Genomic DNA, 25,159 nt, shown 5'->3' with positions numbered 1-25,159 from the left:
GGTGTGCTTATTGCCTCTGCCATCAACAAAGACAAGGAACTATGGAGTTTTTCAATTAGTAATCATCTGGTGGTCTACAGCAACCAAAATGAGCAAAGTTGAGGGCTCGTTGGTCTAGGGGTATGATTCTCGCTTTGGGTGCGAGAGGTCCCGGCTTCAAATCCCGGACGAGCCCTCTGAAAAAAGCGAGTGATGCATCTTCTTTGCAACTGAGTAGTTTCTCTGGGTGTTGCTCTTGTCTCAACACTGTAGATCAAGATGGCATCCTCACAGTCTGAGATTTGTGTCAATCCACTGAGAACCACCTTCTCTCATGGGCTGACCTATTATTCTATTTTTCAGCTTTTTGCAGAAAATGGCAGCAGAGGAATTCGATCCAGACCTCTGAAGAGACTGGAACCTTTAAACATTGCAGTGAATTGGTGTGCTTATTGTCTCTGCCATCAACAAAGACAAGGAACTATGGAGTTTTTCAATTAGTAATCATCTGGTGGTCTACAGCAACCAAAACAGGCAATATTGTGGCTCGTTGGTCTAGGGGTATGATGCTTGCTTCGGGGGCGAGAGGTCCCGGGTTCAAATCCCGGATGAGCCCTCTGAAAAGATCGAGTGATGCATCCTTTTTGCAACTGAGTAGTTTCTCTGGGCGTTGCTCTTGTCTCAACACTGTAGGTCAAGATGGCATCCTCACACTCTGAGATTTGTGTCAATCCACTGAGAACCACCTCCTCTCATGGGCAGACCTATTATTCTATTTTGCAGCTTTTTGTAAAAAATGGCAGCAGAGGAATTCGATCCAGACCTCTGAAGAGACTGGAACCTTTAACCATTGCAGTGAATTGGTGTGCTTATTGCCTCTGCCATCAACAAAGACAAGGAACTATGGAGTTTTTCAATTAGTAACCACCTGGAGGTCTACAGCAAGGAAAAAAAACGCACCTGTGGGCTCAGTGATGTAGGGGTATGATTCCTGCTTTGGGTGCGAGAAGTCCGGGGTTCAAATCCTGGACGAGCCCTCTAAAAAGTGTGAGTGTTGCATATACTTGGCAACTCGGAAGCTTCTCTGGGTGTTGGTATCGTCTCAACACTGTAGATCAAGATGGCATCCTCACAGTCTGAGACCTTTGTCAATCCACTGAGAACCTACTGAGAACCTTCTCTAATGGGCAGGCCTGTTATGCTATTTTTCAGCTTTTTGCAAAAAATGGCAGCAGAGGAATTCGATCCAGACCTCTGAAGAGACTGGAACCTTTAACCATTGCAGTGAATTGGTGTGCTTATTGCCTCTGCCATCAACAAAGACAAGGAACTATGGAGTTTTTCAATTAGTAATCATCTGGTGGTCTACAGCAACCAAAACAGGCAATATTGTGGCTCGTTGGTCTAGGGGTATGATGCTTGCTTCGGGGGCGAGAGGTCCCGGGTTCAAATCCCGGATGAGCCCTCTGAAAAGATCGAGTGATGTATCCTTTTTGCAACTGAGTAGTTTCTCTGGGCGTTGCTCTTGTCTCAACACTGTAGGTCAAGATGGCATCCTCACACTCTGAGATTTGTGTCAATCCACTGAGAACCACCTCCTCTCATGGGCAGACCTATTATTCTATTTTGCAGCTTTTTGTAAAAAATGGCAGCAGAGGAATTCGATCCAGACCTCTGAAGAGACTGGAACCTTTAACCATTGCAGTGAATTGGTGTGCTTATTGCCTCTGCCATCAACAAAGACAAGGAACTATGGAGTTTTTCAATTAGTAACCACCTGGAGGTCTACAGCAAGGAAAAAAAACGCACCTGTGGGCTCAGTGATGTAGGGGTATGATTCCTGCTTTGGGTGCGAGAAGTCCGGGGTTCAAATCCTGGACGAGCCCTCTAAAAAGTGTGAGTGTTGCATATACTTGGCAACTCGGAAGCTTCTCTGGGTGTTGGTATCGTCTCAACACTGTAGATCAAGATGGCATCCTCACAGTCTGAGACCTTTGTCAATCCACTGAGAACCTACTGAGAACCTTCTCTAATGGGCAGGCCTGTTATGCTATTTTTCAGCTTTTTGCAAAAAATGGCAGCAGAGGAATTCGATCCAGACCTCTGAAGAGACTCGAACCTTTAACCATTGCAGTGAATTGGTGTGCTTATTGCCTCTGCCATCAACAAAGACAAGGAACTATGGAGTTTTTCAATTAGTAATCATCTGGTGGTCTACAGCAACCAAAACTGGCAATATTGTGGCTCGTTGGTCTAGGGGTATGATTCTAGCTTCGGGTGCGAGAGGTCCCGGGTTAAATCCCGGATGAGCCCTCTGAAAAGATCGAGTGATGCATCCTCTTTGCAACTGAGTAGTTTCTCTGGGCGTTGGTCTTGTCTCAACACTGTAGATCAAGATGGCATCCTCACACTCTGAGATTTGTGTCAATCCACTGAGAACCACCTTCTCTCATGGGCTGACCTATTATTCTATTTTGCAGCTTTTTGTAAAAAATGGCAGCAGAGGAATTCGATCCAGACCTCTGAAGAGACTGGAACCTTTAACCATTGCAGTGAATTGGTGTGCTTATTGCCTCTGCCATCAACAAAGACAAGGAACTATGGAGTTTTTCAATTAGTAACCACCTGGAGGTCTACAGCAAGGAAAAAAAACGCACCTGTGGGCTCAGTGATGTAGGGGTATGATTCCTGCTTTGGGTGCGAGAAGTCCGGGGTTCAAATCCTGGACGAGCCCTCTAAAAAGTGTGAGTGTTGCATATACTTGGCAACTCGGAAGCTTCTCTGGGTGTTGGTATCGTCTCAACACTGTAGATCAAGATGGCATCCTCACAGTCTGAGACCTTTGTCAATCCACTGAGAACCTACTGAGAACCTTCTCTAATGGGCAGGCCTGTTATGCTATTTTTCAGCTTTTTGCAAAAAATGGCAGCAGAGGAATTCGATCCAGACCTCTGAAGAGACTGGAACCTTTAACCATTGCAGTGAATTGGTGTGCTTATTGCCTCTGCCATCAACAAAGACAAGGAACTATGGAGTTTTTCAATTAGTAATCATCTGGTGGTCTACAGCAACCAAAACTGGCAATATTGTGGCTCGTTGGTCTAGGGGTATGATTCTAGCTTCGGGTGCGAGAGGTCCCGGGTTAAATCCCGGATGAGCCCTCTGAAAAGATCGAGTGATGCATCCTCTTTGCAACTGAGTAGTTTCTCTGGGCGTTGGTCTTGTCTCAACACTGTAGATCAAGATGGCATCCTCACACTCTGAGATTTGTGTCAATCCACTGAGAACCACCTTCTCTCATGGGCTGACCTATTATTCTATTTTGCAGCTTTTTGTAAAAAATGGCAGCAGAGGAATTCGATCCAGACCTCTGAAGAGACTGGAACCTTTAACCATTGCAGTGAATTGGTGTGCTTATTGCCTCTGCCATCAACAAAGACAAGGAACTATGGGGTTTTTCAATTAGTAACCACCTGGAGGTCTACAGCAAGGAAAAAAAACACACCTGTGTTCTCAGTGATGTAGGGGTATGATTCCTGCTTTGGGTGCGAGAAGTCCGGGGTTCAAATCCTGGACGAGCCCTCTAAAAAGTGTGAGTGTTGCATATACTTGGCAACTCGGAAGCTTCTCTGGGTGTTGGTATCGTCTCAACACTGTAGATCAAGATGGCATCCTCACAGTCTGAGACCTTTGTCAATCCACTGAGAACCTACTGAGAACCTTCTCTAATGGGCAGGCCCGTTATGCTATTTTTCAGCTTTTTGCAAAAAATGGCAGCAGAGGAATTCGATCCAGACCTCTGAAGAGACTGGAACCTTTAACCATTGCAGTGAATTGGTGTGCTTATTGCCTCTGCCATCAACAAAGACAAGGAACTATGGAGTTTTTCAATTAGTAATCATCTGGTGGTCTACAGCAACCAAAATGGGCAAAATTGAGGGCTCGTTGGTCTAGGGGTATGACTCGCGCTTTGGGTGCGAGAGCTCCCTTGTTCAAATCCCGGACGAGCCCTCTGAAAAGATCGAGTGGTGCATCCTCTTTGCAACTGAGTAGTTTCTCTGGGCGTTGGTCTTGTCTCAACACTGTAGATCAAGATGGCATCCTCACACTCTGAGATTTGTGTCAATCCACTGAGAACCACCTTCTCTCATGGGCTGACCTATTATTCTATTTTGCTGCTTTTTGTAAAAAATGGCAGCAGAGGAATTCGATCCAGACCTCTGAAGAGACTGGAACCTTTAACCAATGCAGTGAATTGGTGTGCTTATTGCCTCAGCCATCAACAAAGTCTAGGAACTATGGGGTTTTTCAATTAGTAACCACCTGGAGGTCTACAGCAAGGGAAAAAAACGCACCTGTGGGCTCAGTGATGTAGGGGTATGATTCCTGCTTTGGGTGCGAGAAGTCTGGGGTTCAAATCCTGGACGAGCCCTCTAAAAAGTGTGAGTGTTGCATATACTTGGCAACTCGGAAGCTTCTCTGGGTGTTGGTATCGTCTCAACACTGTAGATCAAGATGGCATCCTCACAGTCTGAGACCTTTGTCAATCCACTGAGAACCTTCTCTAATGGGAAGGCCTGTTATGCTATTTTTCAGCTTTTTGCAAAAAATGGCAGCAGAGGAATTTGACCCAGACCTCTGAAGAGACTGGAACCTTTAACCATTGCAGTGAATTGGTGTGCTTATTGCCTCTGCCATCAACAAAGACAAGGAGCTATGGAGTTTTTCAATTAGTAATCATCTGGTGGTCTACAGCAACCAAAACGGGCAATGTTGTGGGCTCGTTGGTCTAGGGCCGGGGTCGACAACCCTGGTCCTGGAGAGCCGCAGGGTGTGCTGGCTTTCATTGTTACTTGGTATTAATTGATCAATGAAAGCCGTTGATTACACAGTTAACTGACCTCACCTGGTGTCTTGGGTCTGAATCGGTTGCTTATTTTAAGGTGGAGACAAAAGGCAGCACACCCTGCGGCTTTCCAGGACCAGGGTTGCCGACCCCTGGTCTAGGGGTATGATTCTCGCTTTGGGTGCGTGAGGTCTTTGGTTCAAATTCCGGACAAGCTCTCTGAAAAGAGAGAGTGGTGCATCTTCTTTGCAAGTTGGTAGCTTCTCTGGGTGTTGGTCTTGTCTCAACAGTATAGATCAAGATGGCATCCTCACACTCTGAGATTTGTGTCAATCCACTGAGAACCACCTTCTCTCATGGGCTGACCTATTATTCTATTTTGCAGCTTTTTGTAAAAAAGCAGAGGAATTCGATCCAGACCTCTGAAGAGACTGGAACCTTTAACCATTGCAGTGAATTGGTGTGCTTATTGCCTCTGCCATCAACAAAGACAAGGAACTATGGAGTTTTTCAATTAGTAATCATCTGGTGGTCTACAGCAACCAAAACTGACAATATTGTGGCTCGTTGGTCTAGGGGTATGATTCTCGCTTCGGGTGCGAGAGGTCCCGGGTTCAAATCCCGGACGAGCCCTATGAAAAGATCGAGTGATGCATACTCTTTGCAACGGAGTAGTTTCTTTGGGCGTTGGTCTTGTCTCAACACTGTAGATCAAGATGGCATCCTCACACTCTGAGATTTGTGTCAATCCACTGAGAACCACCTTCTCTCATGGGCTGACCTATTATTCTATTTTGCAGCTTTTTGTAAAAAATGGCAGCAGAGGAATTCGATCCAGACCTCTGAAGAGACTGGAACCTTTAACCATTGCAGTGAATTGGTGTGCTTATTGCCTCTGCCATCAACAAAGACAAGGAACTATGGAGTTTTTCAATTGGTAATCATCTGGTGGTCTACAGCAACCAAAATGGGCAAAGTTGTGGCCTCGTTGGTCTAGGGGTATGATTCTCGCTTTGGGTGCGAGAGGTCCCGGGTTCAAATCCCGGACGAGCCCTCTGAAAAGAGCGAGTGATGCATCTTCTTTGCAACTGAGTAGTTTCTCTGGGTGTTGCTCTTGTCTCAACACTGTAGATCAAGATGGCATCCTCACAGTCTGAGATTTGTGTCAATCCACTGAGAACCACCTTCTCTCATGGGCTGACCTATTATTCTATTTTCCAGCTTTTTGCAAAAAATGGCAGCAGAGGAATTCGATCCAGACCTCTGAAGAGACTGGAACCTTTAACCATTGCAGTGAATTGGTGTGCTTATTGCCTCTGCCATCAACAAAGACAAGGAACTATGGAGTTTTTCAATTAGTAACCACCTGGAGGTCTACAGCAAGGAAAAAAAACGCACCTGTGGGCTCAATGATGTAGGGGTATGATTCCTGCTTTGGGTGCGAGAAGTCCGGGGTTCAAATCCTGGACGAGCCCTCTAAAAAGTGTGAATGTTGCATATACTTGGCAACTCGGAAGCTTCTCTGGGTGTTGGTATCGTCTCAACACTGTAGATCAAGATGGCAGCCTCACAGTCTGAGACCTTTTTCAATCCACTGAGAACCTACTGAGAACCTTCTCTCATGGGCAGGCCTGTTATGCTATTTTTCAGCTTTTTGTAAAAAATGGCAGCAGAGGAATTCGATCCAGACCTCTGAAGAGACTGGAACCTTTAACCAGTGCAGTGAATTGGTGTGCTTATTGCCTCTGCCATCAACAAAGACAAGGAACTATGGAGTTTTTCAATTAGTAATCATCTGGTGGTCTACAGCAACCAAAACGGGCAATGTTGTGGGCTCGTTGGTCTAGGGCAGGGGTCGACAACCCTGGTCCTGGAGAGCCGCAGGGTGTGCTGGCTTTCATTGTTACTTGGTATTAATTGATCAATGAAAGCCGTTGATTACACAGTTAACTCACTTCACCTGGTTTCTTGGGTCTGAATCGGTTGCTTATTTTAAGGTGGAGACAAAAGGCAGCACACCCTGCGGCTTTCCAGGACCAGGGTTGCCGACCCCTGGTCTAGGGGTATGATTCTCGCTTTGGGTGCGTGAGGTCTTGGGTTCAAATTCCGGACAAGCTCTCTGAAAAGAGAGAGTGGTGCATCTTCTTTGCAAGTTGGTAGCTTCTCTGGGTGTTGGTCTTGTCTCAACAGTATAGATCAAGATGGCATCCTCACACTCTGCGATTTGTGTCAATCCACTGAGAACCACCTTCTCTCATGGGCTGACCTATTATTCTATTTTGCAGCTTTTTGTAAAAAAGCAGAGGAATTCGATCCAGACCTCTGAAGAGACTGGAACCTTTAACCATTGCAGTGAATTGGTGTGCTTATTGCCTCTGCCATCAACAAAGACAAGGAACTATGGAGTTTTTCAATTAGTAATCATCTGGTGGTCTACAGCAACCAAAACTTGCAATATTGTGGCTCGTTGGTCTAGGGGTATGATTCTCGCTTCGGGTGCGAGAAGTCCCGGGTTCAAATCCCGGATGAGCCCTCTGAAAAGAGGGAGTGGTGCATCTTCTTTGCAAGTTGGTAGCTTCTCTGGGTGTTGCTCTTGTCTCAACAGTATAGATCAAGATGGCATCCTCACACTCTGAGATTTGTGTCAATCCACTGAGAACCACCTTCTCTCATGGGCTGACCTATTATTCTATTTTGCAGCTTTTTGTAAAAAATGGCAGCAGAGGAATTCGATCCAGACCTCTGAAGAGACTGGAACCTTTAACCATTGCAGTGAATTGGTGTGCTTATTGCCTCTGCCATCAACAAAGACAAGGAACTATGGAGTTTTTCAATTAGTAATCATCTGGTGGTCTACAGCAACCAAAACTGGCAATATCGTGGCTCGTTGGTCTAGGGGTATGATTCTCGCTTCGGGTGCGAGAGGTCCCGGGTTCAAATCCCGGACGAGCCCTCTGAAAAGATCGAGTGATGCATACTCTTTGCAACGGAGTAGTTTCTCTGGGCGTTGGTCTTGTCTCAACACTGTAGATCAAGATGGCATCCTCACACTCTGAGATTTGTGTCAATCCACTGAGAACCACCTTTTCTCATGGGCTGACCTATTATTCTATTTTGCAGCTTTTTGTAAAAAATGGCAGCAGAGGAATTCGATCCAGACCTCTGAAGAGACTGTAACCTTTAACCAATGCAGTGAATTGGTGTGCTTATTGCCTCAGCCATCAACAAAGTCTAGGAACTATGCGGTTTTTCAATTAGTAATCATCTGGTGGTCTACAGCAACCAAAACGGGCAATGTTGTGGGCTCGTTGGTCTAGGGCAGGGGTCGACAACCCTGGTCCTGGAGAGCCGCAGGGTGTGCTGGCTTTCATTGTTACTTGGTATTAATTGATCAATGAAAGCTGTTGATTACACAGTTAACTCACCTCACCTGGTTTCTTGGGTCTGAATCGGTTGCTTATTTTAAGGTGGAGACAAAAGGCAGCACACCCTGCGGCTTTCCAGGACCAAGGTTGCCGACCCCTGGTCTAGGGGTATGATTCTCGCTTTGGGTGCGTGAGGTCTTGGGTTCAAATTCCGGACAAGCTCTCTGAAAAGAGAGAGTGGTGCATCTTCTTTGCAAGTTGGTAGCTTCTCTGGGTGTTGCTCTTGTCTCAACAGTATAGATCAAGATGGCATCCTCACACTCTGAGATTTGTGTCAATCCACTGAGAACCACCTTCTCTCATGGGCTGACCTATTATTCTATTTTGCAGCTTTTTGTAAAAAATGGCAGCAGAGGAATTCGATCCAGACCTCTGAAGAGACTGGAACCTTTAACCATTGCAGTGAATTGGTGTGCTTATTGCCTCTGCCATCAACAAAGACAAGGAACTATGGAGTTTTTCAATTGGTAATCATCTGGTGGTCTACAGCAACCAAAATGGGCAAAGTTGTGGCCTCGTTGGTCTAGGGGTATGATTCTCGCTTTGGGTGCGAGAGGTCCCGGGTTCAAATCCCGGACGAGCCCTCTGAAAAGAGCGAGTGATGCATCTTCTTTGCAACTGAGTAGTTTCTCTGGGTGTTGCTCTTGTCTCAACACTGTAGATCAAGATGGCATCCTCACAGTCTGAGATTTGTGTCAATCCACTGAGAACCACCTTCTCTCATGGGCTGACCTATTATTCTATTTTCCAGCTTTTTGCAAAAAATGGCAGCAGAGGAATTCGATCCAGACCTCTGAAGAGACTGGAACCTTTAACCATTGCAGTGAATTGGTGTGCTTATTGCCTCTGCCATCAACAAAGACAAGGAACTATGGAGTTTTTCAATTAGTAACCACCTGGAGGTCTACAGCAAGGAAAAAAAACGCACCTGTGGGCTCAATGATGTAGGGGTATGATTCCTGCTTTGGGTGCGAGAAGTCTGGGGTTCAAATCCTGGACGAGCCCTCTAAAAAGTGTGAATGTTGCATATACTTGGCAACTCGGAAGCTTCTCTGGGTGTTGGTATCGTCTCAACACTGTAGATCAAGATGGCAGCCTCACAGTCTGAGACCTTTTTCAATCCACTGAGAACCTACTGAGAACCTTCTCTCATGGGCAGGCCTGTTATGCTATTTTTCAGCTTTTTGTAAAAAATGGCAGCAGAGGAATTCGATCCAGACCTCTGAAGAGACTGGAACCTTTAACCAGTGCAGTGAATTGGTGTGCTTATTGCCTCTGCCATCAACAAAGACAAGGAACTATGGAGTTTTTCAATTAGTAATCATCTGGTGGTCTACAGCAACCAAAACGGGCAATGTTGTGGGCTCGTTGGTCTAGGGCAGGGGTCGACAACCCTGGTCCTGGAGAGCCGCAGGGTGTGCTGGCTTTCATTGTTACTTGGTATTAATTGATCAATGAAAGCCGTTGATTACACAGTTAACTCACTTCACCTGGTTTCTTGGGTCTGAATCGGTTGCTTATTTTAAGGTGGAGACAAAAGGCAGCACACCCTGCGGCTTTCCAGGACCAGGGTTGCCGACCCCTGGTCTAGGGGTATGATTCTCGCTTTGGGTGCGTGAGGTCTTGGGTTCAAATTCCGGACAAGCTCTCTGAAAAGAGAGAGTGGTGCATCTTCTTTGCAAGTTGGTAGCTTCTCTGGGTGTTGGTCTTGTCTCAACAGTATAGATCAAGATGGCATCCTCACACTCTGAGATTTGTGTCAATCCACTGAGAACCACCTTCTCTCATGGGCTGACCTATTATTCTATTTTGCAGCTTTTTGTAAAAAAGCAGAGGAATTCGATCCAGACCTCTGAAGAGACTGGAACCTTTAACCATTGCAGTGAATTGGTGTGCTTATTGCCTCTGCCATCAACAAAGACAAGGAACTATGGAGTTTTTCAATTAGTAATCATCTGGTGGTCTACAGCAACCAAAACTTGCAATATTGTGGCTCGTTGGTCTAGGGGTATGATTCTCGCTTCGGGTGCGAGAAGTCCCGGGTTCAAATCCCGGATGAGCCCTCTGAATAGAGGGAGTGGTGCATCTTCTTTGCAAGTTGGTAGCTTCTCTGGGTGTTGCTCTTGTCTCAACAGTATAGATCAAGATGGCATCCTCACACTCTGAGATTTGTGTCAATCCACTGAGAACCACCTTCTCTCATGGGCTGACCTATTATTCTATTTTGCAGCTTTTTGTAAAAAATGGCAGCAGAGGAATTCGATCCAGACCTCTGAAGAGACTGGAACCTTTAACCATTGCAGTGAATTGGTGTGCTTATTGCCTCTGCCATCAACAAAGACAAGGAACTTTGGAGTTTTTCAATTAGTAATCATCTGGTGGTCTACAGCAACCAAAACTTGCAATATTGTGGCTCGTTGGTCTAGGGGTATGATTCTCGCTTCGGGTGCGAGAGGTCCCGGGTTCAAATCCCGGATGAGCCCTCTGAAACGAGGGAGTGGTGCATCTTCTTTGCAAGTTGGTAGCTTCTCTGGGTGTTGCTCTTGTCTCAACAGTATAGATCAAGATGGCATCCTCACACTCTGAGATTTGTGTCAATCCACTGAGAACCACCTTCTCTCATGGGCTGACCTATTATTCTATTTTGCAGCTTTTTATAAAAAATGGCAGCAGAGGAATTCGATCCAGACCTCTGAAGAGACTGGAACCTTTAACCATTGCAGTGAATTGGTGTGCTTATTGCCTCTGCCATCAACAAAGACAAGGAACTATGGAGTTTTTCAATTAGTAATCATCTGGTGGTCTACAGCAACCAAAACTGGCAATATTGTGGCTCGTTGGTCTAGGGGTATGATTCTCGCTTCGGGTGCGAGAGGTCCCGGGTTCAAATCCCGGACGAGCCCTCTGAAAAGATCGAGTGATGCATACTCTTTGCAATGGAGTAGTTTCTCTGGGCGTTGGTCTTGTCTCAACACTGTAGATCAAGATGGCATCCTCACACTCTGAGATTTGTGTCAATCCACTGAGAACCACCTTTTCTCATGGGCTGACCTATTATTCTATTTTGCAGCTTTTTGTAAAAAATGGCAGCAGAGGAATTCGATCCAGACCTCTGAAGAGACTGGAACCTTTAACCATTGCAGTGAATTGGTGTGCTTATTGCCTCTGCCATCAACAAAGTCAAGGAACTATGGAGTTTTTCAATTAGTAATCATCTGGCGGTCTACAGCAACCAAAATTGGCAAAGTTGAGGGCTCGTTGGTCTAGGGGTATGATTCTCGCTTTGGGTGCGAGAGGTCCCGGATTCAAATCCCGGACGAGCCCTCTGAAAAGAGCGAGTGATGCATCTTCTTTGCAACTGAGTAGTTTCTCTGGGTGTTGCTCTTGTCTCAACACTGTAGATCAAGATGGCATCCTCACAGTCTGAGATTTGTGTCAATCCACTGAGAACCACCTTCTCTCATGGGCTGACCTATTATTCTATTTTTCAGCTTTTTGCAAAAAATGGCAGCAGAGGAATTCGATCCAGACCTCTGAAGAGACTGGAACCTTTAACCATTGCAGTGAATTGGTGTGCTTATTGCCTCTGCCATCAACAAAGACAAGGAACTATGGAGTTTTTCAATTAGTAACCACCTGGAGGTCTACAGCAAGGAAAAAAAACGCACCTGTGGGCTCAATGATGTAGGGGTATGATTCCTGCTTTGGGTGCGAGAAGTCCGGGGTTCAAATCCTGGACGAGCCCTCTAAAAAGTGTGAATGTTGCATATACTTGGCAACTCGGAAGCTTCTCTGGGTGTTGGTATCGTCTCAACACTGTAGATCAAGATGGCAGCCTCACAGTCTGAGACCTTTTTCAATCCACTGAGAACCTACTGAGAACCTTCTCTCATGGGCAGGCCTGTTATGCTATTTTTCAGCTTTTTGTAAAAAATGGCAGCAGAGGAATTAGATCCAGACCTCTGAAGAGACTGGAACCTTTAACCAGTGCAGTGAATTGGTGTGCTTATTGCCTCTGTCATCAACAAAGACAAGGAACTATGGAGTTTTTCAATTAGTAATCATCTGGTGGTCTACAGCAACCAAAACGGGCAATGTTGTGGGCTCGTTGGTCTAGGGCAGGGGTCGACAACCCTGGTCCTGGAGAGCCGCAGGGTGTGCTGGCTTTCATTGTTACTTGGTATTAATTGATCAATGAAAGCCGTTGATTACACAGTTAACTCACCTCACCTGGTTTCTTGGGTCTGAATCGGTTGCTTATTTTAAGGTGGAGACAAAAGGCAGCACACCCTGCGGCTTTCCAGGACCAAGGTTGCCGACCCCTGGTCTAGGGGTATGATTCTCGCTTTGGGTGCGTGAGGTCTTGGGTTCAAATTCCGGACAAGCTCTCTGAAAAGAGAGAGTGGTGCATCTTCTTTGCAAGTTGGTAGCTTCTCTGGGTGTTGCTCTTGTCTCAACAGTATAGATCAAGATGGCATCCTCACACTCTGAGATTTGTGTCAATCCACTGAGAACCACCTTCTCTCATGGGCTGACCTATTATTCTATTTTGCAGCTTTTTGTAAAAAATGGCAGCAGAGGAATTCGATCCAGACCTCTGAAGAGACTGGAACCTTTAACCATTGCAGTGAATTGGTGTGCTTATTGCCTCTGCCATCAACAAAGACAAGGAACTATGGAGTTTTCCAATTGGTAATCATCTGGTGGTCTACAGCAACCAAAATGGGCGAAGTTGTGGGCTCGTTGGTCTAGGGGTATGATTCTCGCTTTGGGTGCGAGAGGTCCCGGGTTCAAATCCCGGACGAGCCCTCTGAAAAGAGCGAGTGATGCATCTTCTTTGCAACTGAGTAGTTTCTCTGGGTGTTGGTCTTGTCTCAACACTGTAGATCAAGATGGCATCCTCACAGTCTGAGATTTGTGTCAATCCACTGAGAACCACCTTCTCTCATGGGCTGACCTATTATTCTATTTTTCAGCTTTTTGCAAAAAATGGCAGCAGAGGAATTCGATCCAGACCTCTGAAGAGACTGGAACCTTTAACCATTGCAGTGAATTGGTGTGCTTATTGCCTCTGCCATCAACAAAGACAAGGAACTATGGAGTTTTTCAATTAGTAATCATCTGGTGGTCTACAGCAACCAAAACTGGCAATATTGTGGCTCGTTGGTCTAGGGGTATGATTCTCGCTTCGGGTGCGAGAGGTCCCGGGTTCAAATCCCGGACGAGCCCTCTGAAAAGATCGAGTGATGCATCCTCTTTGCAACGGAGTAGTTTCTCTGGGCGTTGGTCTTGTCTCAACACTGTAGATCAAGATGGCATCCTCACACTCTGAGATTTGTGTCAATCCACTGAGAACCACCTTTTCTCATGGGCTGACCTATTATTCTATTTTGCAGCTTTTTGTAAAAAATGGCAGCAGAGGAATTCGATCCAGACCTCTGAAGAGACTGGAACCTTTAACCAATGCAGTGAATTGGTGTGCTTATTGCCTCAGCCATCAACAAAGTCTAGGAACTATGGGGTTTTTCAATTAGTAACCACCTGGAGGTCTACAGCAAGGAAAAAAAACGCACCTGTGGGCTCAATGATGTAGGGGTATGATTCCTGCTTTGGGTGCGAGAAGTCCGGGGTTCAAATCCTGGACGAGCCCTCTAAAAAGTGTGAATGTTGCATATACTTGGCAACTCGGAAGCTTCTCTGGGTGTTGGTATCGTCTCAACACTGTAGATCAAGATGGCAGCCTCACAGTCTGAGACCTTTTTCAATCCACTGAGAACCTACTGAGAACCTTCTCTCATGGGCAGGCCTGTTATGCTATTTTTCAGCTTTTTGTAAAAAATGGCAGCAGAGGAATTAGATCCAGACCTCTGAAGAGACTGGAACCTTTAACCAGTGCAGTGAATTGGTGTGCTTATTGCCTCTGTCATCAACAAAGACAAGGAACTATGGAGTTTTTCAATTAGTAATCATCTGGTGGTCTACAGCAACCAAAACGGGCAATGTTGTGGGCTCGTTGGTCTAGGGCAGGGGTCGACAACCCTGGTCCTGGAGAGCCGCAGGGTGTGCTGGCTTTCATTGTTACTTGGTATTAATTGATCAATGAAAGCCGTTGATTACACAGTTAACTCACCTCACCTGGTTTCTTGGGTCTGAATCGGTTGCTTATTTTAAGGTGGAGACAAAAGGCAGCACACCCTGCGGCTTTCCAGGACCAAGGTTGCCGACCCCTGGTCTAGGGGTATGATTCTCGCTTTGGGTGCGTGAGGTCTTGGGTTCAAATTCCGGACAAGCTCTCTGAAAAGAGAGAGTGGTGCATCTTCTTTGCAAGTTGGTAGCTTCTCTGGGTGTTGCTCTTGTCTCAACAGTATAGATCAAGATGGCATCCTCACACTCTGAGATTTGTGTCAATCCACTGAGAACCACCTTCTCTCATGGGCTGACCTATTATTCTATTTTGCAGCTTTTTGTAAAAAATGGCAGCAGAGGAATTCGATCCAGACCTCTGAAGAGACTGGAACCTTTAACCATTGCAGTGAATTGGTGTGCTTATTGCCTCTGCCATCAACAAAGACAAGGAACTATGGAGTTTTCCAATTGGTAATCATCTGGTGGTCTACAGCAACCAAAATGGGCGAAGTTGTGGGCTCGTTGGTCTAGGGGTATGATTCTCGCTTTGGGTGCGAGAGGTCCCGGGTTCAAATCCCGGACGAGCCCTCTGAAAAGAGCGAGTGATGCATCTTCTTTGCAACTGAGTAGTTTCTCTGGGTGTTGGTCTTGTCTCAACACTGTAGATCAAGATGGCATCCTCACAGTCTGAGATTTGTGTCAATCCACTGAGAACCACCTTCTCTCATGGGCTGACCTATTATTCTATTTTTCAGCTTTTTGCAAAAAATGGCAGCAGAGGAATTCGATCCAGACCTCTGAAGAGACTGGAACCTTTAACCATTGCAGTGAATTGGTGTGCTTATTGCCTCTGCCATCAACAAAGACAAGGAACTATGGAGTTTTTCAATTAGTAATCATCTGGTGGTCTACAGCAACCAAAACTGGCAATATTGTGGCTCGTTGGTCTAGGGGTATGATTCTCGCTTCGGGTGCGAGAGGTCCCGGGTTCAAATCCTGGACGAGCCCTCTGAAAAGATCGAGTGATGCATCCTCTTTGCAACGGAGTAGTTTCTCTGGGCGTTGGTCTTGTCTCAACACTGTAGATCAAGATGGCATCCTCACACTCTGAGATTTGTGTCAATCCACTGAGAACCACCTTTTCTCATGGGCTGACCTATTATTCTATTTTGCAGCTTTTTGTAAAAAATGGCAGCAGAGGAATTCGATCCAGACCTCTGAAGAGACTGGAACCTTTAACCAATGCAGTGAATTGGTGTGCTTATTGCCTCAGCCATCAACAAAGTCTAGGAACTATGGGGTTTTTCAATTAGTAACCACCTGGAGGTCTACAGCAAGGAAAAAAAACGCACCTGTGGGCTCAATGATGTAGGGGTATGATTCCTGCTTTGGGTGCGAGAAGTCCGGGGTTCAAATCCTGGACGAGCCCTCTAAAAAGTGTGAATGTTGCATATACTTGGCAACTCGGAAGCTTCTCTGGGTGTTGGTATCGTCTCAACACTGTAGATCAAGATGGCAGCCTCACAGTCTGAGACCTTTTTCAATCCACTGAGAACCTACTGAGAACCTTCTCTCATGGGCAGGCCTGTTATGCTATTTTTCAGCTTTTTGTAAAAAATGGCAGCAGAGGAATTAGATCCAGACCTCTGAAGAGACTGGAACCTTTAACCAGTGCAGTGAATTGGTGTGCTTATTGCCTCTGTCATCAACAAAGACAAGGAACTATGGAGTTTTTCAATTAGTAATCATCTGGTGGTCTACAGCAACCAAAACGGGCAATGTTGTGGGCTCGTTGGTCTAGGGCAGGGGTCGACAACCCTGGTCCTGGAGAGCCGCAGGGTGTGCTGGCTTTCATTGTTACTTGGTATTAATTGATCAATGAAAGCCGTTGATTACACAGTTAACTCACCTCACCTGGTTTCTTGGGTCTGAATCGGTTGCTTATTTTAAGGTGGAGACAAAAGGCAGCACACCCTGCGGCTTTCCAGGACCAAGGTTGCCGACCCCTGGTCTAGGGGTATGATTCTCGCTTTGGGTGCGTGAGGTCTTGGGTTCAAATTCCGGACAAGCTCTCTGAAAAGAGAGAGTGGTGCATCTTCTTTGCAAGTTGGTAGCTTCTCTGGGTGTTGCTCTTGTCTCAACAGTATAGATCAAGATGGCATCCTCACACTCTGAGATTTGTGTCAATCCACTGAGAACCACCTTCTCTCATGGGCTGACCTATTATTCTATTTTGCAGCTTTTTGTAAAAAATGGCAGCAGAGGAATTCGATCCAGACCTCTGAAGAGACTGGAACCTTTAACCATTGCAGTGAATTGGTGTGCTTATTGCCTCTGCCATCAACAAAGACAAGGAACTATGGAGTTTTCCAATTGGTAATCATCTGGTGGTCTACAGCAACCAAAATGGGCGAAGTTGTGGGCTCGTTGGTCTAGGGGTATGATTCTCGCTTTGGGTGCGAGAGGTCCCGGGTTCAAATCCCGGACGAGCCCTCTGAAAAGAGCGAGTGATGCATCTTCTTTGCAACTGAGTAGTTTCTCTGGGTGTTGGTCTTGTCTCAACACTGTAGATCAAGATGGCATCCTCACAGTCTGAGATTTGTGTCAATCCACTGAGAACCACCTTCTCTCATGGGCTGACCTATTATTCTATTTTTCAGCTTTTTGCAAAAAATGGCAGCAGAGGAATTCGATCCAGACCTCTGAAGAGACTGGAACCTTTAACCATTGCAGTGAATTGGTGTGCTTATTGCCTCTGCCATCAACAAAGACAAGGAACTATGGAGTTTTTCAATTAGTAATCATCTGGTGGTCTACAGCAACCAAAACTGGCAATATTGTGGCTCGTTGGTCTAGGGGTATGATTCTCGCTTCGGGTGCGAGAGGTCCCGGGTTCAAATCCCGGACGAGCCCTCTGAAAAGATCGAGTGATGCATCCTCTTTGCAACGGAGTAGTTTCTCTGGGCGTTGGTCTTGTCTCAACACTGTAGATCAAGATGGCATCCTCACACTCTGAGATTTGTGTCAATCCACTGAGAACCACCTTTTCTCATGGGCTGACCTATTATTCTATTTTGCAGCTTTTTGTAAAAAATGGCAGCAGAGGAATTCGATCCAGACCTCTGAAGAGACTGGAACCTTTAACCAATGCAGTGAATTGGTGTGCTTATTGCCTCAGCCATCAACAAAGTCTAGGAACTATGGGGTTTTTCAATTAGTAACCACCTGGAGGTCTACAGCAAGGAAAAAAAACGCACCTGTGGGCTCAATGATGTAGGGGTATGATTCCTGCTTTGGGTGCGAGAAGTCCGGGGTTCAAATCCTGGACGAGCCCTCTAAAAAGTGTGAATGTTGCATATACTTGGCAACTCGGAAGCTTCTCTGGGTGTTGGTATCGTCTCAACACTGTAGATCAAGATGGCAGCCTCACAGTCTGAGACCTTTGTCAATCCACTGAGAACCTACTGAGAACCTTCTCTCATGGGCAGGCCTGTTATGCTATTTTTCAGCTTTTTGTAAAAAATGGCAGCAGAGGAATTCGATCCAGACCTCTGAAGAGACTGGAACCTTTAACCATTGCAGTGAATTGGTGTGCTTATTGCCTCTGCCATCAACAAAGACAAGGAACTATGGAGTTTTTCAATTAGTAATCATCTGGTGGTCTACAGCAACCAAAACGGGCAATGTTGTGGGCTCGTTGGTCTAGGGCAGGGGTCGACAACCCTGGTTCTGGAGAGCCGCAGGGTGTGCTGGCTTTCATTGTTACTTGGTATTAATTGATCAATGAAAGCCGTTGATTACACAGTTAACTCACCTCACCTGGTTTCTTGGGTCTGAATCGGTTGCTTATTTTAAGGTGGAGACAAAAGGCAGCACACCCTGCGGCTTTCCAGGACCAGGGTTGCCGACCCCTGGTCTAGGGGTATGATTCTCGCTTTGGGTGCGTGAGGTCTTGGGTTCAAATTCCGGACAAGCTCTCTGAAAAGAGAGAGTGCTGCATCTTCTTTGCAAGTTGGTAGCTTCTCTGGGTGTTGGTCTTGTCTCAACAGTATAGATCAAGATGGCATCCTCACACTCTGAGATTTGTGTCAATCCACTGAGAACCACCTTCTCTCATGGGCTGACCTATTATTCTATTTTGCAGCTTTTTGTAAAAAATGGCAGCAGAGGAATTCGATCCAGACCTCTGAAGAGACTGGAACCTTTAACCATTGCAGTGAATTGGTGTGCTTATTGCCTCTGCCATCAACAAAGACAAGGAACTATGGAGTTTTTCAATTAGTAATCATCTGGTGGTCTACAGCAACCAAAATGGGCAATGTTGAGGGCTCGTTGGTCTAGGGGTATGATTCTCGCTTTGGGTGCGAGAGGTCCCGGGTTCAAATCCCGGACGAGCCCTCTGAAAAGAGCGAGTGATGCATCTTCTTTGCAACTGAGTAGTTTCTCTGGGTGTTGCTCTTGTCTCAACACTGTAGATCAAGATGGCATCCTCACAGTCTGAGATTTGTGTCAATCCACTGAGAACCACCTTCTCTCATGGGCTGACCTATTATTCTATTTTGCAGCTTTTTGTAAAAAATGGCAGCAGAGGAATTCGATCCAGACCTCTGAAGAGACTGGAACCTTTAACCATTGCAGTGAATTGGTGTGCTTATTGCCTCAGCCATCAACAAAGTCTAGGAACTATGGGGTTTTTCAATTAGTAACCACCTGGAGGTCTACAGCAAGGAAAAAAAACGCACCTGTGGGCTCAGTGATGTAGGGGTATGATTCCTGCTTTGGGTGCGAGAAGTCCAGGGTTCAAATCCTGGACGAGCCCTCTAAAAAGTGTGAATGTTGCATATACTTGGCAACTCGGAAGCTTCCCTGGGTGTTGGTATCGTCTCAACACTGTAGATCAAGATGGCAGCCTCACAGTCTGAGACCTTTGTCAATCCACTGAGAACCTACTGAGAACCTTCTCTCATGGGCAGGCCTGTTATGCTATTTTTCAGCTTTTTGTAAAAAATGGCAGCAGAGGAATTCGATCCAGACCTCTGAAGAGACTGGAACCTTTAACCATTGCAGTGAATTGGTGTGCTTATTGCCTCTGCCATCAACAAAGACAAGGAACTATGGAGTTTTTCAATTAGTAATCATCTGGTGGTCTACAGCAACCAAAACGGGCAATGTTGTGGGCTCGTTGGTCTAGGGCAGGGGTCGACAACCCTGGTCCTGGAGAGCCGCAGGGTGTGCTGGCTTTCATTGTTACTTGGTATTAATTGATCAATGAAAGCCGTTGATTACACAGTTAACTCACCTCACCTGGTTTCTTGGGTCTGAATCGGTTGCTTATTTTAAGGTGGAGACAAAAGGCAGCACACCCTGCGGCTTTCCAGGACCAGGGTTGCCGACCCCTGGTCTAGGGGTATGATTCTCGCTTTGGGTGCGTGAGGTCTTGGGTTCAAATTCCGGACAAGCTCTCTGAAAAGAGAGAGTGGTGCATCTTCTTTGCAAGTTGGTAGCTTCTCTGGGTGTTGGTCTTGTCTCAACAGTGTAGATCAAGATGGCATCCTCACACTCTGAGATTTGTGTCAATCTACTGAGAACCACCTTCTCTCATGGGCTGATCTATTATTCTATTTTGCAGCTTTTTGCAAAAAATGGCAGCAGATGGATTCCAACCAGACCTCTGAAGAGTCTGGAACCTTTAACCATTGCAGTGAATTGGTGTGCTTATATTCTCAGCCATCAACAAAGACTAGGAACTATGGCGTTTTTCAATTTGTAACCACCTGGAGGTCTACAGCCAGGAAAAAGGCTCACCTGTTGGCTAGTTGGTCTAGGGGTATGATTCTAGCCTTGCGTGCGTGCGGTCTGGGGTTCTAATCCTGGTGGAGCCCTCTGATAAGTGCGTCTGGTGCATCTTCTTTACAACTCAGTAGATTCTCTGGGTGTTGGTCTTGTCTCAACACTGGAGATCGCGCTGGCATCCTCATAGTCTGAGATCTGTATCAATACACTGAGACCCCTGTTTTCTCATGGGCTGAACTGTTAAGCTATTTTGCAGACTTTTGAAAAAAATGGCAGCAGAGGGATTCCAACCATCACCTCCAAAGAGACTGGAACCTTTACCCATTGCAGTGAATTGGTGTGATTATTGCCTCAGCCATCAACAAAGACTAGGAACTATGGCGTGTTTCAATTAGTAACCACCTGGAGGTCTACAGCAACAAAAATGGGCAAACTTGTGGGCTCATTGGTCTTGGGGTATGATTCTTGCTTCGGGCCGCGCGGCGTGTCGCGCGTTGGTGTAGAGCCCTAAAATGGTCACCACGGCTTGAATCCACCCTTTGGCAAACAATGACATAAATAATGGAAACAAAATCCTTGTTGAATTGTCCCATAATCATGTTTGTTGTGTCACTAGATTTGATCTCCAGCTCCATTTCACTTTGGATAGGAAATTGTTTCTGCCATCATTCTACTTAATTGTTATCTCCCATTACAATTAAGGTATTTGGCTTTGTCCCCCAACTGTTCACTCTGAACAATATGGTATATGCAATTTGTTTTAAGTAGATTGTTCTTAATGGCTCTGTAAATGTATTTATTTATTTATTGTTTACTGCTACTTGACAGTAAATAATAAAATTGGGGATATGTTACAGCCCCCTGCTCTCGCTATTATTCTGGCATTACTTCACAGGTACCTAGTGGGCGGAGTACCAGGTCGTTTGCACAATTGGGAGCAACTGTGGCCAGATGTTAAAATGTTTCTTGTCTGAAGGAGGGTACTCTCTGCCCACATACCTGTTGGTTCTTTTTGTGTTTGCATCAGACAACTGATGCAAACTCACACTACTGATGCAACTGGCTTTCACACTACACATTTTTGTTTACTGGTTATTTCAAATAAATTTGACCTTGTTTATTAAATGTGTCAGTGTGCCTCTCCCTCTTTGTCACGGCCAGTGAGCCAGGTCATGACAGATAATAAAGTACAGTTAGGTCCGGAAATATTTGGACAGTGACACAATTTTCATAATTTTGGCCCTGTACGCTACCACAATGGATTTGAAATTAAATAATCGAGATGCAATTGAAGTGCAGACTTTCAGCTTTAATTTGAGGGTATTTACATCAAAATTGGAGGAAGGGTTTAGGAATTGCAACAATTTTCATACATAGTCCCCTCATTTCAAGGGGCCTAAAGTAATTGGACAAATGAATATAATCATAAATAAAATGTTCATTCTTAATACTTTGTTGAGAATCCTTTGCAGGCGATGACTGCCTGAAGTCTGGAACCCATGGACATCACCAAACGTTGGGTTTCCTCCTTTGTGATGCTTTGCCAGGCCTTGACTGCAGCTGTCTTCAGTTGTTGTTTGTTTGCAGGTCTTTCTGCCTTAAGTTTTGTCTTAAGCAAGTGGAATGCATGCTCACTCGGATTGAGATCAGGTGATTGACTCGGCCATTGTAGAATATTCCACTTCTTTACCTTGAAAAACTCCTGGGTTGCTTTCGCAGTATGTTTTGGGTCATTGTCCATCTGTACTGTGAAGCGCCGTCCAATCAACTTTGCTGAATTTGGCTGAATGTGAGCAGACAGAATGTTCCTATAGACTTCAGAATTCATGCGGCTGCTTCCGTCTTCTGTCATATCATCAATAAACACTAGTGACCATGCCATCACACTGCCTCCACCATGTTTTACAGATGATGTGGTGTGCTTCGGATCATGAGCCGTTCCAAGCCTTCTCCATACTTTTCTCTTCTCATCATTCTGGTACAGGTTGATCTTAGTTTCATCTGTCCAAAGAATGCTGTTCCAGAACTGGGCTGGCTTTTTTAGATGTGTTCTGGCAAACTCTAATCTGGCCTTTCTATTCTTGTGGCTTATGAATGGTTTGCACCTTGTGGTGAACCCTCTGTATTTGCTCTAGTGAAGTCTTCTCTTTATGGTAGACTTGGATAATGATACGCCTACTTCCTGGAGAGTCCTCTTCACTTCACTAGATGTTGTGAAAGGGTTCTTCTTTACCATGGAAAGGATCCTGCGATCATCAACCGCTGTTGTCTTCTGTGGACGTCCGGGCCTTTTTGTGTTGCCGAGTTCACCAGTGCGTTCCTTTTTTCTCATAATGTACCAAACTGTTGATTTGGCCACTCCTGCTGTTTCTGCTATCTCTCTGATGGATTTTTTCTTTTTTCGCAGCCTAAGGATGGCCTGTTTCACTTGCATTGAGAGCTCCTTTGACCGCATGTTGTGGATTCACAGCAACAGCTTCCAAATGAAAATGCCACACCTGAAATCAACTCCAGACCTTTTACCAGCTTAATTGATGATGAAATAACAAGGGAATAGCCCACACCTGCTCATGAAACAGCTTTTGAGTCAATTGTCCAATTACTTTAGGTCCCTTGAAATGAGGGGACTATGTATGAAAATTGCTGCAATTCCTAAACCCTTCCTCCAATTTTGATGTAAATACCCTCAAATTAAAACTGAAAGTCTACTTCAATTGCATCTCGATTATTTCATTTCAAATCCATTGTGGTAGATTACAGGGCCAAAATTATGAAAATTGTGTCACTTTCCAAATATTTCCGGACCTAACTGTATATAAATTAATCTCTTCTAATCCTGACAAACTTCACATTCAAATGAATAATAACAAGCAGGAAATAAAATGAAAGGCAGGCAGCTGGTTGGATTTTGGGAAAAAGTTTTTATGGCAACTGAAGGAGAACAATATTTACAACTTGCCTACTATCCATGCACACGGATACAGACAGCAATTGCCAAAATATCCACTCACTGAGAACTTTATTAGGAACACCTTTACACCTACTTAGTCATGCGATTACCTAATCAGCCAATCGTGGCAGCAGTGCAATGCATAAAATCAAATCAAACTGAGGAGTTTCACTTAATGTTCATATCAACCATCAAATTATTTTTGAAAAATGTGATCTTAGTGATTTTGACTGTGGCATGATTGTTGGTGCCAGACGGGAAGGTACGAGTATTTCTGTAACTGCTGATCTCCTGGGATTTTCACAACAGCTCGGTCTCCTGAAGTACTGGTATTGTTTTGCCAAGGACTTCACAGACCTCTTCGGAAGTACATCTGTAGCCTACCTGGCAGAAAATATACACGCCTCCACATGCTGATCACCTGGAGATATCAAAGTAACATTAGTTATGAAATTTATGAAAGTAACCAAGTACTAATTATACTGTGTGCCTAATTATACTGTAATGCCTGGCATTGCAGTCATTATTGTACTAAACAAAGAAAAAACAGAACAATAAGTAAATGTATTTTCTGTACATTCATATAATTTAAGGTAACATGGGTGTAAATATTGTATAATATAATTATTGTGTAAACTGCTCTATTATTTAAGTACTTAGCTGGGCAACTACATAATATGGGCAAGTTAACAACAACAACAACAACAACAACAATAATAATATATTAATGGAAAATAAAGGAACATATACCAAGATGTCTGAATGACAGTAAGTTAGGCCTATGTCAATAAACGATTGGCATTGGCGCTACTTATTGCTTTTACAACAGCAGTGAAATAAGAGCAACAATAATACATTTTATGTCTAAACCTTCATGAATCAAACGTGAATACAAATTGTCAATACTATTAATGACGGTGATAATTTAAACCGTAATGTGATAGCTGGCTACGACGTTCTCTGATGGAGATAGTACCTCTGTCAGTCACAGTTTGGGGCAGGACGTTGAGAAACAGACATGCAGAGACATTAACCCGTTTACCTGTAATTTTCCCACATAAAAAACGAACAATTGGAGCATTCAAAATAACAATAATACATCGGAGTAACTGATTAAACTACAGGCAATTTTATTGAAAATATTGTGGGAATATCTCAACAACATAAATATCATTCGAGGACCCGTTAATAGTAAAATAATTATCTAGATAGACTTACCCAAACGTGCGTCGGAGCCCAGGCGATTTCGAATAGTTAAGGAATCCGCACTGTAAGGACGTCATTCATTTATCTCAGAACAGCGCCGCGATATCAACGTGCGGCCAAGAATATATCGCATCCGAAGTGATAAGAACAGATAGCTTTAAATACAGAAATAATATGAATATGTAAAAAACATGAATATATTTCCATTTATATTTTGGATTCAGTCTCTCATTCTGAAAAAATGAGATAACTTTTCTTCCAGGTAATAAACTGAACAATTAGTTCTACCAATTGGCCAGACTGTCTTCACACCTGACTTCCAGGTAAAGGGAGGGTGGAAAACCAGCAGTCCGTGGACCTCAAGGGCTGTGATTTGCTGATCCCTGGTGTACAGTACAGATAAAATCATTCTAAGCACAAAGATGAGCAAACATATAACATATTATGTTCAGATATCAGTAATTTTGTAAAGATACATCCTTACAATGATTTATACACTTCAATGAAAAAAAATTCATATTAAATAAAATGCATGAAATCATTCAGAGCTCAAAGATAGGAGCATACATATGAGACTGTATACATACCAAAAATTATGCAAAGGTAACGGTAATTATGAGATGTTACTATGTACATATTCATTTAATAAAACAAATAGCCAAAAAGGCATTTACAACAGCCAAATAACTGTAGAAGAAAACTGTAGAGAAAAAAAAAGCTAACACTCAGACACACACAGGTGGTAATTTTCCACTTGCAATATCAGTTGTAAACATCACTTTGGCTAAGTTGCTAATGTCAAACCACAAATTTCAGATTTCTTCCATAAAGTGG

The 25,159-nt window shown here is 44.6% G+C and overlaps 19 non-coding genes across 19 annotated transcripts; all 19 read left to right on the top strand.

Moving 5' to 3' along the window:
- The first annotated feature begins 103 nt into the window (after nucleotides 1-103).
- trnap-ugg (transfer RNA proline (anticodon UGG)) lies at nucleotides 104-175 on the top strand. The gene has a single exon. It is a non-coding gene; the product is annotated as a tRNA-Pro (tRNA).
- A 348-nt stretch (nucleotides 176-523) lies between these two features.
- Nucleotides 524-595, top strand: trnap-cgg (transfer RNA proline (anticodon CGG)). Its single transcript has one exon. It is a non-coding gene; the product is annotated as a tRNA-Pro (tRNA).
- A 777-nt stretch (nucleotides 596-1,372) lies between these two features.
- trnap-cgg (transfer RNA proline (anticodon CGG)) lies at nucleotides 1,373-1,444 on the top strand. The gene has a single exon. It is a non-coding gene; the product is annotated as a tRNA-Pro (tRNA).
- Nucleotides 1,445-5,386: 3,942 nt separating this feature from the next.
- On the top strand, nucleotides 5,387-5,458 carry trnap-cgg (transfer RNA proline (anticodon CGG)). Its single transcript has one exon. It is a non-coding gene; the product is annotated as a tRNA-Pro (tRNA).
- Nucleotides 5,459-5,806: 348 nt separating this feature from the next.
- Nucleotides 5,807-5,879, top strand: trnap-ugg (transfer RNA proline (anticodon UGG)). The gene has a single exon. It is a non-coding gene; the product is annotated as a tRNA-Pro (tRNA).
- Nucleotides 5,880-7,286: 1,407 nt separating this feature from the next.
- trnap-cgg (transfer RNA proline (anticodon CGG)) lies at nucleotides 7,287-7,358 on the top strand. Its single transcript has one exon. It is a non-coding gene; the product is annotated as a tRNA-Pro (tRNA).
- A 348-nt stretch (nucleotides 7,359-7,706) lies between these two features.
- On the top strand, nucleotides 7,707-7,778 carry trnap-cgg (transfer RNA proline (anticodon CGG)). Its single transcript has one exon. It is a non-coding gene; the product is annotated as a tRNA-Pro (tRNA).
- Nucleotides 7,779-8,761: 983 nt separating this feature from the next.
- trnap-ugg (transfer RNA proline (anticodon UGG)) lies at nucleotides 8,762-8,834 on the top strand. The gene has a single exon. It is a non-coding gene; the product is annotated as a tRNA-Pro (tRNA).
- A 1,407-nt stretch (nucleotides 8,835-10,241) lies between these two features.
- Nucleotides 10,242-10,313, top strand: trnap-cgg (transfer RNA proline (anticodon CGG)). The gene has a single exon. It is a non-coding gene; the product is annotated as a tRNA-Pro (tRNA).
- A 348-nt stretch (nucleotides 10,314-10,661) lies between these two features.
- On the top strand, nucleotides 10,662-10,733 carry trnap-cgg (transfer RNA proline (anticodon CGG)). The gene has a single exon. It is a non-coding gene; the product is annotated as a tRNA-Pro (tRNA).
- A 348-nt stretch (nucleotides 10,734-11,081) lies between these two features.
- On the top strand, nucleotides 11,082-11,153 carry trnap-cgg (transfer RNA proline (anticodon CGG)). The gene has a single exon. It is a non-coding gene; the product is annotated as a tRNA-Pro (tRNA).
- A 349-nt stretch (nucleotides 11,154-11,502) lies between these two features.
- Nucleotides 11,503-11,574, top strand: trnap-ugg (transfer RNA proline (anticodon UGG)). The gene has a single exon. It is a non-coding gene; the product is annotated as a tRNA-Pro (tRNA).
- A 1,413-nt stretch (nucleotides 11,575-12,987) lies between these two features.
- trnap-ugg (transfer RNA proline (anticodon UGG)) lies at nucleotides 12,988-13,059 on the top strand. The gene has a single exon. It is a non-coding gene; the product is annotated as a tRNA-Pro (tRNA).
- A 348-nt stretch (nucleotides 13,060-13,407) lies between these two features.
- Nucleotides 13,408-13,479, top strand: trnap-cgg (transfer RNA proline (anticodon CGG)). The gene has a single exon. It is a non-coding gene; the product is annotated as a tRNA-Pro (tRNA).
- A 1,413-nt stretch (nucleotides 13,480-14,892) lies between these two features.
- On the top strand, nucleotides 14,893-14,964 carry trnap-ugg (transfer RNA proline (anticodon UGG)). The gene has a single exon. It is a non-coding gene; the product is annotated as a tRNA-Pro (tRNA).
- Nucleotides 14,965-15,312: 348 nt separating this feature from the next.
- Nucleotides 15,313-15,384, top strand: trnap-cgg (transfer RNA proline (anticodon CGG)). The gene has a single exon. It is a non-coding gene; the product is annotated as a tRNA-Pro (tRNA).
- A 1,413-nt stretch (nucleotides 15,385-16,797) lies between these two features.
- On the top strand, nucleotides 16,798-16,869 carry trnap-ugg (transfer RNA proline (anticodon UGG)). The gene has a single exon. It is a non-coding gene; the product is annotated as a tRNA-Pro (tRNA).
- A 348-nt stretch (nucleotides 16,870-17,217) lies between these two features.
- trnap-cgg (transfer RNA proline (anticodon CGG)) lies at nucleotides 17,218-17,289 on the top strand. The gene has a single exon. It is a non-coding gene; the product is annotated as a tRNA-Pro (tRNA).
- A 1,413-nt stretch (nucleotides 17,290-18,702) lies between these two features.
- trnap-ugg (transfer RNA proline (anticodon UGG)) lies at nucleotides 18,703-18,774 on the top strand. The gene has a single exon. It is a non-coding gene; the product is annotated as a tRNA-Pro (tRNA).
- The last annotated feature ends 6,385 nt before the right edge of the window (nucleotides 18,775-25,159 follow it).

This window comes from Conger conger, chromosome 15 (genome assembly GCF_963514075.1).
Source record: "Conger conger chromosome 15, fConCon1.1, whole genome shotgun sequence".
NCBI lineage: Eukaryota > Metazoa > Chordata > Actinopteri > Anguilliformes > Congridae > Conger > Conger conger.
Note: the sequence above shows the minus strand (reverse complement) of the source record. Positions and strands in the feature narration are given on the sequence as shown.